Source organism: Staurois parvus, unplaced genomic scaffold, assembly GCF_062004578.1.
Source record: "Staurois parvus isolate SC_StPar_1 unplaced genomic scaffold, SC_StPar_1.0 ptg000025l, whole genome shotgun sequence".
Taxonomy (NCBI): domain Eukaryota; kingdom Metazoa; phylum Chordata; class Amphibia; order Anura; family Ranidae; genus Staurois; species Staurois parvus.
Window position 1 is genome coordinate 10,563,134 of NW_028317821.1, and position 16,061 is coordinate 10,579,194.

Sequence of the window (16,061 nt, forward strand, 5' to 3'; positions counted from 1 at the left end):
GGGTGAGGGAACAGTATAAAAGCTCCGTAAGACTTTCACATCAAAGATATTAAATGCTTAATAATTTGCCAACACAGTGCTCTGCAAAGTATGGTAGCATGCTTCAATGCAGTTAACTATGGACACGCCCCTGTGCAGACATTCTAAGAATAGACACTCCCAGCAGAGAATCATCCTGTGCAGGACTCCCAGTACAGACACCTCCACTTGCACAGACCCCCAGTAAAAAAAACCCTCATAGCAGACATCCCAGTACAGATGCCACAAAATATAGACTCCCCTCAGTAAACACATTCCAATGCAGACCCCCCTCAGCAAGGACTAGAAATTCTGAATGAACCCTGTGCCCACTGCTCTGCACCCTTTCTAAAAAAAACGTTCAACCGGGATTTTTAGTTCACATGTATTTCAATACATGTTTAAGCTGGCCAACTGCGTCAAAGTAATCCCTTTCTGGCCAGGCCCTACTCTACTCTGAAAAATAATAATGCTCTAGTGGATATAGGGCAGATAGGCACAAGCTGTAGAAGAGCTACAGGTGCACTTCTGGCTACTGACCTAGACTATGCAAAAAAGGCCCACCTTGTATAGATTCTTCCCAATCACAGAACTCCTCCATTAGTATAGACCCCCAGTAACCACCACTACAAATACCCCTCAGTACTGATACTCCAGTAACCCCCCCTCCCCCAAAGTATAGACACTCCTCAGTAAAGACATCCTTGCACAGACCCTCCTCAGTAAGCACTCCTTCAGTACAATCCCCTCTCAGTACACATCCACAATACAGGTTTCCCAGTACAAAAAAGCCAAGTAGAGCCCCCCTCAGTTTAAACCTCCACAGTACACATCCACCCTGGGCAGTCCACTTCAGTACAGACCTTTCAATTGACATACCCAGTACAGACCCCACACTAAAGACTTCACTACAGACCCACCCAGTAAAGACAAGCCTCAGTAAACGCACATTCACTATACTGATGATGCTCTGGTCAAAAAGGTCCTGCTGTCTGTCCTCCGTAAAGGGGTATACCTTCTTCCCAGTTTTACAGTCGAGACAGCGCACACAGACGGGACAGCAGTACAGAGATCCAACTCTTCCAGCCCACTAGAAGGATCGACCTCACTATGCAGATGATCCTCTGGTGAAAAAGGTCCTGCTGTCTGTCCTCCGTAAAGGGGTATACCTTTTTCCCCGTTTTACAGTCGAGATAGTGCACGCAGACGGGACAGCAGTAGATTTCCAACTCTTCCAGCCCACTAGAAGAATCGGCCTCAAACGGAGATTGACCTATGTGAGGAACCAGCCGTGAAGGATGCAACGTCTAGGGGGTGTGGGAAAAGTATAAAAGCTCCGTAAGACTTTCACATCAAAGATATTAAATGCTTAATAATTTGCCAACACAGTGCTCTGCAAAGTATGGTAGCGTGCTTCAATGCAGTTAACTATGGACACGCCCCTGTGCAGACATTCTAAGAATAGACACTCCCAGCAGAGAATCATCCTGTGCAGGACTCCCAGTACAGACACCTCCACTTGCACAGACCCCCAGTAAAAAAAACCCTCAGCAGACATCCCAGTACAGATGCCACAAAATATAGACTCCCCTCAGTAAACACATTCCAATGCAGACCCCCCTCAGTAAGGACTAGAAATTCTGAATGAACCCTGTGCCCACTGCTCTGCACCCTTTCTAAAAAAAACTTTTTAACAGGGATTTTTAGTTCACATGTATTTCAATACATGTTTAAGCTGGCCAACTTCGTCAAAGTAATCCCTTTCTGGCCAGGCCCTACTCTACTCTGAAAAATAATAATGCTCTAGTGGATATAGGGCAGATAGGCACAAGTTGTAAAAGAGCAACAGGTGCACTTCTGGCTACTGACCTAGACTATGCAAAAAAGGACCACCTTGTATAGGTTCTTCCCAATCACAGAACTCCTCCATTAGTATAGACCCCCAGTAACCACCACTACAAATACCCCTCAGTACTGATACTCCAGTAACCCCCCCTCCCCCAAAGTATAGACACTCCTCAGTAAAGACATCCTTGCACAGACCCTCCTCAGTAAGCACTCCTTCAGTACAATCCCCTCTCAGTACACATCCACAATACAGATTTCCCAGTACAAAAAAGCCAAGTAGAGCCCCCCTCAGTTTAAACCTCCACAGTACACATCCACCCTGGGCAGTCCACTTCAGTACAGACCTTTCAATTGACATACCCAGTACAGACCCCACACTAAAGACTTCACTACAGACCCACCCAGTAAAGACAAGCCTCAGTAAACGCACATTCACTATACTGATGATGCTCTGGTCAAAAAGGTCCTGCTGTCTGTCCTCCGTAAAGGGGTATACCTTCTTCCCCGTTTTACAGTCGAGACAGCGCACACAGACGGGACAGCAGTACAGAGTTCCAACTCTTCCAGCCCACTAGAAGGATCAACCTCATTATGCAGACGATGCTCTGGTGAAAAAGGTCCTGCTGTCTGTCCTCCGTAAAGAGGTATACCTTTTTCCCCGTTTTACAGTCGAGATAGTGCACGCAGACGGGACAGCAGTAGATTTCCAACTCTTCCAGCCCACTAGAAGAATCGGCCTCAAACGGAGATTGACCTATGTGAGGAACCAGCCATGAAGGATGCAACGTCTAGGGGGTGAGGGAACAGTATAAAAGCTCCGTAAGACTTTCACATCAAAGATATTAAATGCTTAATAATTTGCCAACACAGTGCTCTGCAAAGTATGGTAGCGTGCTTCAATGCAGTTAACTATGGACACGCCCCTGTGCAGACATTCTAAGAATAGACACTCCCAGCAGAGAATCATCCTGTGCAGGACTCCCAGTACAGACACCTCCACTTGCACAGACCCCCAGTAAAAAAAAACCCTCATAGCAGACATCCCAGTACAGATGCCACAAAATATAGACTCCCCTCAGTAAACACATTCCAATGCAGACCCCCCTCAGTAAGGACTAGAAATTCTGAATGAACCCTGTGCCCACTGCTCTGCACCCTTTCTAAAAAAAACTTTTTAACAGGGATTTTTAGTTCACATGTATTTCAATACATGTTTAAGCTGGCCAACTGCGTCAAAGTAATCCCTTTCTGGCCAGGCCCTACTCTACTCTGAAAAATAATAATGCTCTAGTGGATATAGGGCAGATAGGCACAAGCTTTAGAAGAGCTACAGGTGCACTTCTGGCTACTGACCTAGACTATGCAAAAAAGGCCCACCTTGTATAGATTCTTCCCAATCACAGAACTCCTCCATTAGTATAGACCCCCAGTAACCACCACTACAAATACCCCTCAGTACTGATACTCCAGTAACCCCCCTCCCCCAAAGTATAGACACTCCTCAGTAAAGACATCCTTGCACAGACCCTCCTCAGTAAGCACTCCTTCAGTACAATCCCCTCTCAGTACACATCCACAATACAGATTTCCCAGTACAAAAAAGCCAAGTAGAGCCCCCCTCAGTTTAAACCTCCACAGTACACATCCACCCTGGGCAGTCCACTTCAGTACAGACCTTTCAATTGACATACCCAGTACAGACCCCACACTAAAGACTTTACTACAGACCCACCCAGAAAAGACAAGCCTCAGTAAACGCACATTCACTATACTGATGATGCTCTGGTCAAAAAGGTCCTGCTGTCTGTCCTCCGTAAAGGGGTATACCTTCTTCCCCGTTTTACAGTCGAGACAGCGCACACAGACGGGACAGCAGTACAGAGTTCCAACTCTTCCAGCCCACTAGAAGGATCGACCTCACTATGCAGATGATGCTCTGGTGAAAAAGGTTCTGCTGTCTGTCCTCCGTAAAGGGGTATACCTTTTTCCCCGTTTTACAGTCGAGATAGTGCACGCAGACGGGACAGCAGTAGATTTCCAACTCTTCCAGCCCACTAGAAGAATCGGCCTCAAACGGAGATTGACCTATGTGAGGAACCAGCCGTGAAGGATGCAACGTCTAGGGGGTGTGGGAAAAGTATAAAAGCTCCGTAAGACTTTCACATCAAAGATATTAAATGCTTAATAATTTGCCAACACAGTGCTCTGCAAAGTATGGTAGCGTGCTTCAATGCAGTTAACTATGGACACGCCCCTGTGCAGACATTCTAAGAATAGACACTCCCAGCAGAGAATCATCCTGTGCAGGACTCCCAGTACAGACAACTCCATTTGCACAGACCCCCAGTAAAAAAAACCCTCATAGCAGACATCCCAGTACAGATGCCACAAAATATAGACTCCCCTCAGTAAACACATTCCAATGCAGACCCCCCTCAGTAAGGACTAGAAATTCTGAATGAACCCTGTGCCCACTGCTCTGCACCCTTTCTAAAAAAAACTTTTTAACAGGGATTTTTAGTTCACATGTATTTCAATACATGTTTAAGCTGGCCAACTGCGTCAAAGTAATCCCTTTCTGGCCAGGCCCTACTCTACTCTGAAAAATTGAAAAATAATAATGCTCTAGTGGATATAGGGCAGATAGGCACAAGCTGTAAAAGAGCTACAGGTGCACTTCTGGCTACTGACTTAGACTATGCAAAAAAGACCCACCTTGTATAGATTCTTCCCAATCACAGAACTCCTCCATTAGTATAGACCCCCAGTAACCACCACTACAAATACCCCTCAGTACTGATACTCCAGTAACCCCCCTCCCCCAAAGTATAGACACTCCTCAGTAAAGACATCCTTGCACAGACCCTCCTCAGTAAGCACTCCTTCAGTACAATCCCCTCTCAGTACACATCCACAATACAGATTTCCCAGTACAAAAAAGCCAAGTAGAGCCCCCCTCAGTTTAAACCTCCACAGTACACATCCACCCTGGGCAGTCCACTTCAGTACAGACCTTTCAATTGACATACCCAGTACAGACCCCACACTAAAGACTTTACTACAGACCCACCCAGTAAAGACAAGCCTCAGTAAACGCACATTCACTATACTGATGATGCTCTGGTCAAAAAGGTCCTGCTGTCTGTCCTCCGTAAAGGGGTATACCTTCTTCCCCGTTTTACAGTCGAGACAGCGCACACAGACGGGACAGCAGTACAGAGTTCCAACTCTTCCAGCCCACTAGAAGGATCGACCTCACTATGCAGATGATGCTCTGGTGAAAAAGGTTCTGCTGTCTGTCCTCCGTAAAGGGGTATACCTTTTTCCCCGTTTTACAGTCGAGATAGTGCACGCAGACGGGACAGCAGTAGATTTCCAACTCTTCCAGCCCACTAGAAGTATCGGCCTCACTATGCAGATGATGCTCTGGTGAAAAAGGTTCTGCTGTCTGTCCTCCGTAAAGGGGTATACCTTTTTCCCCGTTTTACAGTCGAGATAGTGCACGCAGACGGGACAGCAGTAGATTTCCAACTCTTCCAGCCCACTAGAAGAATCGGCCTCAAACGGAGATTGACCTATGTGAGGAACCAGCCATGAAGGATGCAACGTCTAGGGGGTGTGGGAAAAGTATAAAAGCTCCGTAAGACTTTCACATCAAAGATATTAAATGCTTAATAATTTGCCAACACAGTGCTCTGCAAAGTATGGTAGCGTGCTTCAATGCAGTTAACTATGGACACGCCCCTGTGCAGACATTCTAAGAATAGACACTCCCAGCAGAGAATCTTCCTGTGCAGGACTCCCAGTACAGACACCTCCACTTGCACAGACCCCCAGTAAAAAAAACCCCTCATAGCAGACATCCCAGTACAGATGCCACAAAATATAGACTCCCCTCAGTAAACACATTCCAATGCAGACCCCCCTCAGTAAGGACTAGAAATTCTGAAAGAACCCTGTGCCCACTGCTCTGCACCCTTTCTAAAAAAAACTTTTTAACAGGGATTTTTAGTTCACATGTATTTCAATACATGTTTAAGCTGGCCAACTGCGTCAAAGTAATCCCTTTCTGGCCAGGCCCTACTCTACTCTGAAAAATAATAATGCTCTAGTGGATATAGGGCAGATAGGCACAAGCTGTAAAAGAGCTACAGGTGCACTTCTGGCTACTGACCTAGACTATGCAAAAAAGGCCCACCTTGTATAGATTCTTCCCAATCACAGAACTCCTCCATTAGTATAGACCCCCAGTAACCACCACTACAAATACCCCTCAGTACTGATACTCCAGTAACCCCCCCTCCCCCAAAGTATAGACACTCCTCAGTAAAGACATCCTTGCACAGACTCTCAGTAAGCACTCCTTCAGTACAGTCCCCTCTCAGTACACATCCACAATACAGATTTCCCAGTACAAAAAAGCCAAGTAGAGCCCCCCTCAGTTTAAACCTCCACAGTACACATCCACCCTGGGCAGTCCACTTACGTACAGACCTTTCAATTGACATACCCAGTACAGACCCCACACTAAAGACTTTACTACAGACCCACCCAGTAAAGACAAGCCTCAGTAAACGCACATTCACTATACTGATGATGCTCTGGTCAAAAAGGTCCTGCTGTCTGTCCTCCGTAAAGGGGTATACCTTCTTCCCCGTTTTACAGTCGAGACAGCGCACACAGACGAGACAGCAGTACAGAGTTCAAACTCTTCCAGCCCACTAGAAGGATCGACCTCACTATGCAGATGATGCTCTGGTGAAAAAGGTCCTGCTGTCTGTCCTCCGTAAAGGGGTATACCTTTTTCCCCGTTTTACAGTCGAGATAGTGCACGCAGACGGGACAGCAGTAGATTTCCAACTCTTCCAGCCCACTAGAAGAATCGGCCTCAAACGGAGATTGACCTATGTGAGGAACCAGCCGTGAAGGATGCAACGTCTAGGGGGTGAGGGAACAGTATAAAAGCTCCGTAAGACTTTCACATCAAAGATATTAAATGCTTAATAATTTGCCAACACAGTGCTCTGCAAAGTATGGTAGCATGCTTCAATGCAGTTAACTATGGACACGCCCCTGTGCAGACATTCTAAAAATAGACACTCCCAGCAGAGAATCATCCTGTGCAGGACTCCCAGTACAGACACCTCCACTTGCACAGACCCCCAGTAAAAAAAACCCTCATAGCAGACATCCCAGTACAGATGCCACAAAATATAGACTCCCCTCAGTAAACACATTCCAATGCAGACCCCCCTCAGCAAGGACTAGAAATTCTGAATGAACCCTGTGCCCACTGCTCTGCACCCTTTCTAAAAAAAACATTTAACCGGGATTTTTAGTTCACATGTATTTCAATACATGTTTAAGCTGGCCAACTGCGTCAAAGTAATCCCTTTCTGGCCAGGCCCTACTCTACTCTGAAAAATAATAATGCTCTAGTGGATATAGGGCAGATAGGCACAAGCTGTAAAAGAGCTACAGGTGCACTTCTGGCTACTGACCTAGACTATGCAAAAAAGGCCCACCTTGTATAGATTCTTCCCAATCACAGAACTCCTCCATTAGTATAGACCCCCAGTAACCACCACTACAAATACCCCTCAGTACTGATACTCCAGTAACCCCCCCTCCCCCAAAGTATAGACACTCCTCAGTAAAGACATCCTTGCACAGACCCTCCTCAGTAAGCACTCCTTCAGTACAGTCCCCTCTCAGTACACATCCACAATACAGATTTCCCAGTACAAAAAAGCCAAGTAGAGCCCCCCTCAGTTTAAACCTCCACAGTACACAATCACCCTGGGCAGTCCACTTCAGTACAGACCTTTCAATTGACATACCCAGTACAGACCCCACACTAAAGACTTCACTACAGACCCACCCAGTAAAGACAAGCCTCAGTAAACGCACATTCACTATACTGATGATGCTCTGGTCAAAAAGGTCCTGCTGTCTGTCCTCCGTAAAGGGGTATACCTTCTTCCCCGTTTTACAGTCGAGACAGCGCACACAGACGGGACAGCAGTACAGAGTTCCAACTCTTCCAGCCCACTAGAAGGATCGACCTCACTATGCAGATGATGCTCTGGTGAAAAAGGTCCTGCTGTCTGTCCTCCGTAAAGGGGTATACCTTTTTCCCCGTTTTACAGTCGAGATAGTGCACGCAGACAGGACAGCAGTAGATTTCCAACTCTTCCAGCCCACTAGAAGAATCGGCCTCAAACGGAGATTGACCTATGTGAGGAACCAGCCGTGAAGGATGCAACGTCTAGGGGGTGAGGGAAAAATATAAAAGCTCCATAAGACTTTCACATCAAAGATATTAAATGCTTAATAATTTGCCAACACAGTGCTCTGCAAAGTATGGTAGCGTGCTTCAATGCAGTTAACTATGGACACGCCCCTGTGCAGACATTCTAAGAATAGACACTCCCAGCAGAGAATCATCCTGTGCAGGACTCCCAGTACAGACACCTCCACTTGCACAGACCCCCAGTAAAAAAAAACCCTCATAGCAGACATCCCAGTACAGATGCCACAAAATATAGACTCCCCTCAGTAAACACATTCCAATGCAGACCCCCCTCAGTAAGGACTAGAAATTCTGAATGAACCCTGTGCCCACTGCTCTGCACCCTTTCTAAAAAAAACTTTTTAACAGGGATTTTTAGTTCACATGTATTTCAATACATGTTTAAGCTGGCCAACTGCGTCAAAGTAATCCCTTTCTGGCCAGGCCCTACTCTACTCTGAAAAATAATAATGCTCTAGTGGATATAGGGCAGATAGGCACAAGCTGTAAAAGAGCTACAGGTGCACTTCTGGCTACTGACCTAGACTATGCAAAAAAGGCCCACCTTGTATAGATTCTTCCCAATCACAGAACTCCTCCATTAGTATAGACCCCCAGTAACCACCACTACAAATACCCCTCAGTACTGATACTCCAGTAACCCCCCCTCCCCCAAAGTATAGACACTCCTCAGTAAAGACATCCTTGCACAGACCCTCCTCAGTAAGCACTCCTTCTGTACAGTCCCCTCTCAGTACACATCCACAATACAGATTTCCCAGTACAAAAAAGCCAAGTAGAGCCCCCCTCAGTTTAAACCTCCACAGTACACATCCACCCTGGGCAGTCCACTTCAGTACAGACCTTTCAATTGACATACCCAGTACAGACCCCACACTAAAGACCCACCCAGTAAAGACAAGCCTCAGTAAACGCACATTCACTATACTGATGATGCTCTGGTCAAAAAGGTCCTGCTGTCTGTCCTCCGTAAAGGGGTATACCTTCTTCCCCGTTTTACAGTCGAGACAGCGCACACAGACGGGACAGCAGTACAGAGTTCCAACTCTTCCAGCCCACTAGAAGGATCGACCTCACTATGCAGATGATGCTCTGGTGAAAAAGGTCCTGCTGTCTGTCCTCCGTAAAGGGGTATACCTTTTTCCCCGTTTTACAGTCGAGATAGTGCACGCAGACGGGACAGCAGTAGATTTCCAACTCTTCCAGCCCACTAGAAGAATCGGCCTCAAACGGAGATTGACCTATGTGAGGAACCAGCCGTGAAGGATGCAAAGTCTAGGGGGTGAGGGAACAGTATAAAAGCTCCGTAAGACTTTCACATCAAAGATATTAAATGCTTAATAATTTGCCAACACAGTGCTCTGCAAAGTATGGTAGCGTGCTTCAATGCAGTTAACTATGGACACGCCCCTGTGCAGACATTCTAAGAATAGACACTCCCAGCAGAGAATCATCCTGTGCAGGACTCCCAGTACAGACACCTCCACTTGCACAGACCCCCAGTAAAAAAAAAACCCTCATAGCAGACATCCCAGTACAGATGCCACAAAATATAGACTCCCCTCAGTAAACACATTCCAATGCAGACCCCCCTCAGTAAGGACTAGAAATTCTGAATGAACCCTGTGCCCACTGCTCTGCACCCTTTCTAAAAAAAACTTTTTAACAGGGATTTTTAGTTTACATGTATTTCAATACATGTTTAAGCTGGCCAACTGCGTCAAAGTAATCCCTTTCTGGCCAGGCCCTACTCTACTCTGAAAAATAATAATGCTCTAGTGGATATAGGGCAGATAGGCACAAGCTGTAAAAGAGCTAAAGGTGCAATTCTGGCTACTGACCTAGACTATGCAAAAAAGGCCCACCTTGTATAGATTCTTCCCAATCACAGAACTCCTCCATTAGTATAGACCCCCAGTAACCACCACTACAAATACCCCTCAGTACTGATACTCCAGTAACCCCCCCTCCCCCAAAGTATAGACACTCCTCAGTAAAGACATCCTTGCACAGACCCTCCTCAGTAAGCACTCCTTCAGTACAGTCCCCTCTCAGTACACATCCACAATACAGATTTCCCAGTACAAAAAAGCCAAGTAGAGCCCCCCTCAGTTTAAACCTCCACAGTACACATCCACCCTGGGCAGTCCACTTCAGTACAGACCTTTCAATTGACATACCCAGTACAGACCCCACACTAAAGACTTCACTACAGACCCACCCAGTAAAGACAAGCCTCAGTAAACGCACATTCACTATACTGATGATGCTCTGGTCAAAAAGGTCCTGCTGTCTGTCCTCCGTAAAGGGGTATACCTTCTTCCCCGTTTTACAGTCGAGACAGCGCACACAGACGGGACAGCAGTACAGAGTTCCAACTCTTCCAGCCCACTAGAAGGATCGACCTCACTATGCAGATGATGCTCTGGTGAAAAAGGTCCTGCTGTCTGTCCTCCGTAAAGGGGTATACTTTTTCCCCGTTTTACAGTCGAGATAGTGCACGCAGACGGGACAGCAGTAGATTTCCAACTCTTCCAGCCCACTAGAAGAATCGGCCTCAAACGGAGATTGACCTATGTGAGGAACCAGCCGTGAAGGATGCAACGTCTAGGGGGTGAGGGAACAGTATAAAAGCTCCGTAAGACTTTCACATCAAAGATATTAAATGCTTAATAATTTGCCAACACAGTGCTCTGCAAAGTATGGTAGCGTGCTTCAATGCAGTTAACTATGGACACGCCCCTGTGCAGACATTCTAAGAATAGACACTCCCAGCAGAGAATCATCCTGTGCAGGACTCCCAGTACAGACACCTCCACTTGCACAGACCCCCAGTAAAAAAAAACCCTCATAGCAGACATCCCAGTACAGATGCCACAAAATATAGACTCCCCTCAGTAAACACATTCCAATGCAGACCCCCCTCAGTAAGGACTAGAAATTCTGAATGAACCCTGTGCCCACTGCTCTGCACCCTTTCTAAAAAAAACTTTTTAACAGGGATTTTTAGTTCACATGTATTTCAATACATGTTTAAGCTGGCCAACTGCGTCAAAGTAATCCCTTTCTGGCCAGGCCCTACTCTACTCTGAAAAATAATAATGCTCTAGTGGATATAGGGCAGATAGGCACAAGCTTTAGAAGAGCTACAGGTGCACTTCTGGCTACTGACCTAGACTATGCAAAAAAGGCCCACCTTGTATAGATTCTTCCCAATCACAGAACTCCTCCATTAGTATAGACCCCCAGTAACCACCACTACAAATACCCCCCCTCCCCCAAAGTATAGACACTCCTCAGTAAAGACATCCTTGCACAGACCCTCCTCAGTAAGCACTCCTTCAGTACAATCCCCTCTCAGTACACATCCACAATACAGATTTCCCAGTACAAAAAAGCCAAGTAGAGCCCCCCTCAGTTTAAACCTCCACAGTACACATCCACCCTGGGCAGTCCACTTCAGTACAGACCTTTCAATTGACATACCCAGTACAGACCCCACACTAAAGACTTCACTACAGACCCACCCAGTAAAGACAAGCCTCAGTAAACGCACATTCACTATACTGATGATGCTCTGGTCAAAAAGGTCCTGCTGTCTGTCCTCCGTAAAGGGGTATACCTTCTTCCCCGTTTTACAGTCGAGACAGCGCACACAGACGGGACAGCAGTACAGAGTTCCAACTCTTCCAGCCCACTAGAAGGATCGACCTCACTATGCAGATGATGCTCTGGTGAAAAAGGTCCTGCTGTCTGTCCTCCGTAAAGGGGTATACCTTTTTCCCCGTTTTACAGTCGAGATAGTGCACGCAGACGGGACAGCAGTAGATTTCCAACTCTTCCAGCCCACTAGAAGAATCGGCCTCAAACGGAGATTGACCTATGTGAGGAACCAGCCGTGAAGGATGCAACGTCTAGGGGGTGTGGGAAAAGTATAAAAGCTCCGTAAGACTTTCACATCAAAGATATTAAATGCTTAATAATTTGCCAACACAGTGCTCTGCAAAGTATGGTAGCGTGCTTCAATGCAGTTAACTATGGACACGCCCCTGTGCAGACATTCTAAGAATAGACACTCCCAGCAGAGAATCATCCTGTGCAGGACTCCCAGTACAGACACCTCCACTTGCACAGACCCCCAGTAAAAAAAACCCTCATAGCAGACATCCCAGTACAGATGCCACAAAATATAGACTCCCCTCAGTAAACACATTCCAATGCAGACCCCCCTCAGCAAGGACTAGAAATTCTGAATGAACCCTGTGCCCACTGCTCTGCACCCTTTCTAAAAAAAACTTTAAACAGGGATTTTTAGTTCACGTGTATTTCAATACATGTTTAAGCTGGCCAACTGCGTCAAAGTAATCCCTTTCTGGCCAGGCCCTACTCTACTCTGAAAAATAATAATGCTCTAGTGGATATAGGGCAGATAGGCACAAGCTGTAGAAGAGCTACAGGTGCACTTCTGGCTACTGACCTAGACTATGCAAAAAAGGCCCACCTTGTATAGATTCTTCCCAATCACAGAACTCCTCCATTAGTATAGACCCCCAGTAACCACCACTACAAATACCCCTCAGTACTGATACTCCAGTAACCCCCCCTCCCCCAAAGTATAGACACTCCTCAGTAAAGACATCCTTGCACAGACCCTCAGTAAGCACTCCTTCAGTACAGTCCCCTCTCAGTACACATCCACAATACAGATTTCCCAGTACAAAAAAGCCAAGTAGAGCCCCCCTCAGTTTAAACCTCCACAGTACACATCCACCCTGGGCAGTCCACTTCAGTACAGACCTTTCAATTGACATACCCAGTACAGACCCCACAGTAAAGATTTTACTACAGACCCACCCAGTAAAGACAAGCCTCAGTAAACGCACATTCACTATACTGATGATGCTCTGGTCAAAAAGGTCCTGCTGTCTGTCCTCCGTAAAGGGGTATACCTTCTTCCCCGTTTTACAGTCGAGACAGCGCACACAGACGGGACAGCAGTACAGAGTTCCAACTCTTCCAGCCCACTAGAAGGATCGACCTCACTATGCAGATGATGCTCTGGTGAAAAAGGTCCTGCTGTCTGTCCTCCGTAAAGGGGTATACCTTTTTCCCCGTTTTACAGTCGAGATAGTGCACGCAGACGGGACAGCAGTAGATTTCCAACTCTTCCAGCCCACTAGAAGAATCGGCCTCAAACGGAGATTGACCTATGTGAGGAACCAGCCGTGAAGGATGCAACGTCTAGGGGGTGAGGGAACAGTATAAAAGCTCCGTAAGACTTTCACATCAAAGATATTAAATGCTTAATAATTTGCCAACACAGTGCTCTGCAAAGTATGGTAGCGTGCTTCAATGCAGTTAACTATGGACACGCCCCTGTGCAGACATTCTAAGAATAGACACTCCCAGCAGAGAATCATCCTGTGCAGGACTCCCAGTACAGACACCTCCACTTGCACAGACCCCCAGTAAAAAAAATCCTCATAGCAGACATCCCAGTACAGATGCCACAAAATATAGACTCCCCTCAGTAAACACATTCCAATGCAGACCCCCCTCAGCAAGGACTAGAAATTCTGAATGAACCCTGTGCCCACTGCTCTGCACCCTTTCTAAAAAAACTTTAAACAGGGATTTTTAGTTCACGTGTATTTCAATACATGTTTAAGCTGGCCAACTGTGTCAAAGTAATCCCTTTCTGGCCAGGCCCTACTCTACTCTGAAAAATAATAATGCTCTAGTGGATATAGGGCAGATAGGCACAAGCTGTAGAAGAGTTACAGGTGCACTTCTGGCTACTGACCTAGACTATGCAAAAAAGGCCCACCTTGTATAGATTCTTCCCAATCACAGAACTCCTCCATTAGTATAGACCCCCAGTAACCACCACTACAAATACCCCTCAGTACTGATACTCCAGTAACCCCCCCTCCCCCAAAGTATAGACACTCCTCAGTAAAGACATCCTTGCACAGACCCTCCTCAGTAAGCACTCCTTCAGTACAGTCCCCTCTCAGTACACATCCACAATACAGATTTCCCAGTACAAAAAAGCCAAGTAGAGCCCCCCTCAGTTTAAACCTCCACAGTACACATCCACCCTGGGCAGTCCACTTCAGTACAGACCTTTCAATTGACATACCCAGTACAGACCCCACACTAAAGACTTCACTACAGACCCACCCAGTAAAGACAAGCCTCAGTAAACGCACATTCACTATACTGATGATGCTCTGGTCAAAAAGGTCCTGCTGTCTGTCCTCCGTAAAGGGGTATACCTTCTTCCCAGTTTTACAGTCGAGACAGCGCACACAGACGGGACAGCAGTACAGAGATCCAACTCTTCCAGCCCACTAGAAGGATCGACCTCACTATGCAGATGATCCTCTGGTGAAAAAGGTCCTGCTGTCTGTCCTCCGTAAAGGGGTATACCTTTTTCCCCGTTTTACAGTCGAGATAGTGCACGCAGACGGGACAGCAGTAGATTTCCAACTCTTCCAGCCTACTAGAAGAATCGGCCTCAAACGGAGATTGACCTATGTGAGGAACCAGCCGTGAAGGATGCAACGTCTAGGGGGTGAGGGAACAGTATAAAAGCTCCGTAAGACTTTCACATCAAAGATATTAAATGCTTAATAATTTGCCAACACAGTGCTCTGCAAAGTATGGTAGCATGCTTCAATGCAGTTAACTATGGACACGCCCCTGTGCAGACATTCTAAGAATAGACACTCCCAGCAGAGAATCATCCTGTGCAGGACTCCCAGTACAGACACCTCCACTTGCACAGACCCCCAGTAAAAAAAACCCTCATAGCAGACATCCCAGTACAGATGCCACAAAATATAGACTCCCCTCAGTAAACACATTCCAATGCAGACCCCCCTCAGCAAGGACTAGAAATTCTGAATGAACCCTGTGCCCACTGCTCTGCACCCTTTTTAAAAAAAACGTTCAACCGGGATTTTTAGTTCACATGTATTTCAATACATGTTTAAGCTGGCCAACTGCGTCAAAGTAATCCCTTTCTGGCCAGGCCCTACTCTACTCTGAAAAATAATAATGCTTTAGTGGATATAGGGCAGATAGGCACAAGCTGTAGAAGAGCTACAGGTGCACTTCTGGCTACTGACCTAGACTATGCAAAAAAGGCCCACCTTGTATAGATTCTTCCCAATCACAGAACTCCTCCATTAGTATAGACCCCCAGTAACCACCACTACAAATACCCCTCAGTACTGATACTCCAGTAACCCCCCTCCCCCAAAGTATAGACACTCCTCAGTAAAGACATCCTTGCACAGACCCTCCTCAGTAAGCACTCCTTCAGTACAATCCCCTCTCAGTACACATCCACAATACAGATTTCCCAGTACAAAAAAGCCAAGTAGAGCCCCCCTCAGTTTAAACCTCCACAGTACACATCCACCCTGGGCAGTCCACTTCAGTACAGACCTTTCAATTGACATACCCAGTACAGACCCCACACTAAAGACTTCACTACAGACCCACCCAGTAAAGACAAGCCTCAGTAAACGCACATTCACTATACTGATGATGCTCTGGTCAAAAAGGTCCTGCTGTCTGTCCTCCGTAAAGGGGTATACCTTCTTCCCCGTTTTACAGTCGAGACAGCGCACACAGACGGGACAGCAGTACAGAGTTCCAACTCTTCCAGCCCACTAGAAGGATCGACCTCACTATGCAGATGATGCTCTGGTGAAAAAGGTTCTGCTGTCTGTCCTCCGTAAAGGGGTATACCTTTTTCCCCGTTTTACAGTCGAGATAGTGCACGCAGACGGGACAGCAGTAGATTTCCAACTCTTCCAGCCCACTAGAAGAATCGGCCTCAAACGGAGATTGACCTATGTGAGGAACCAGC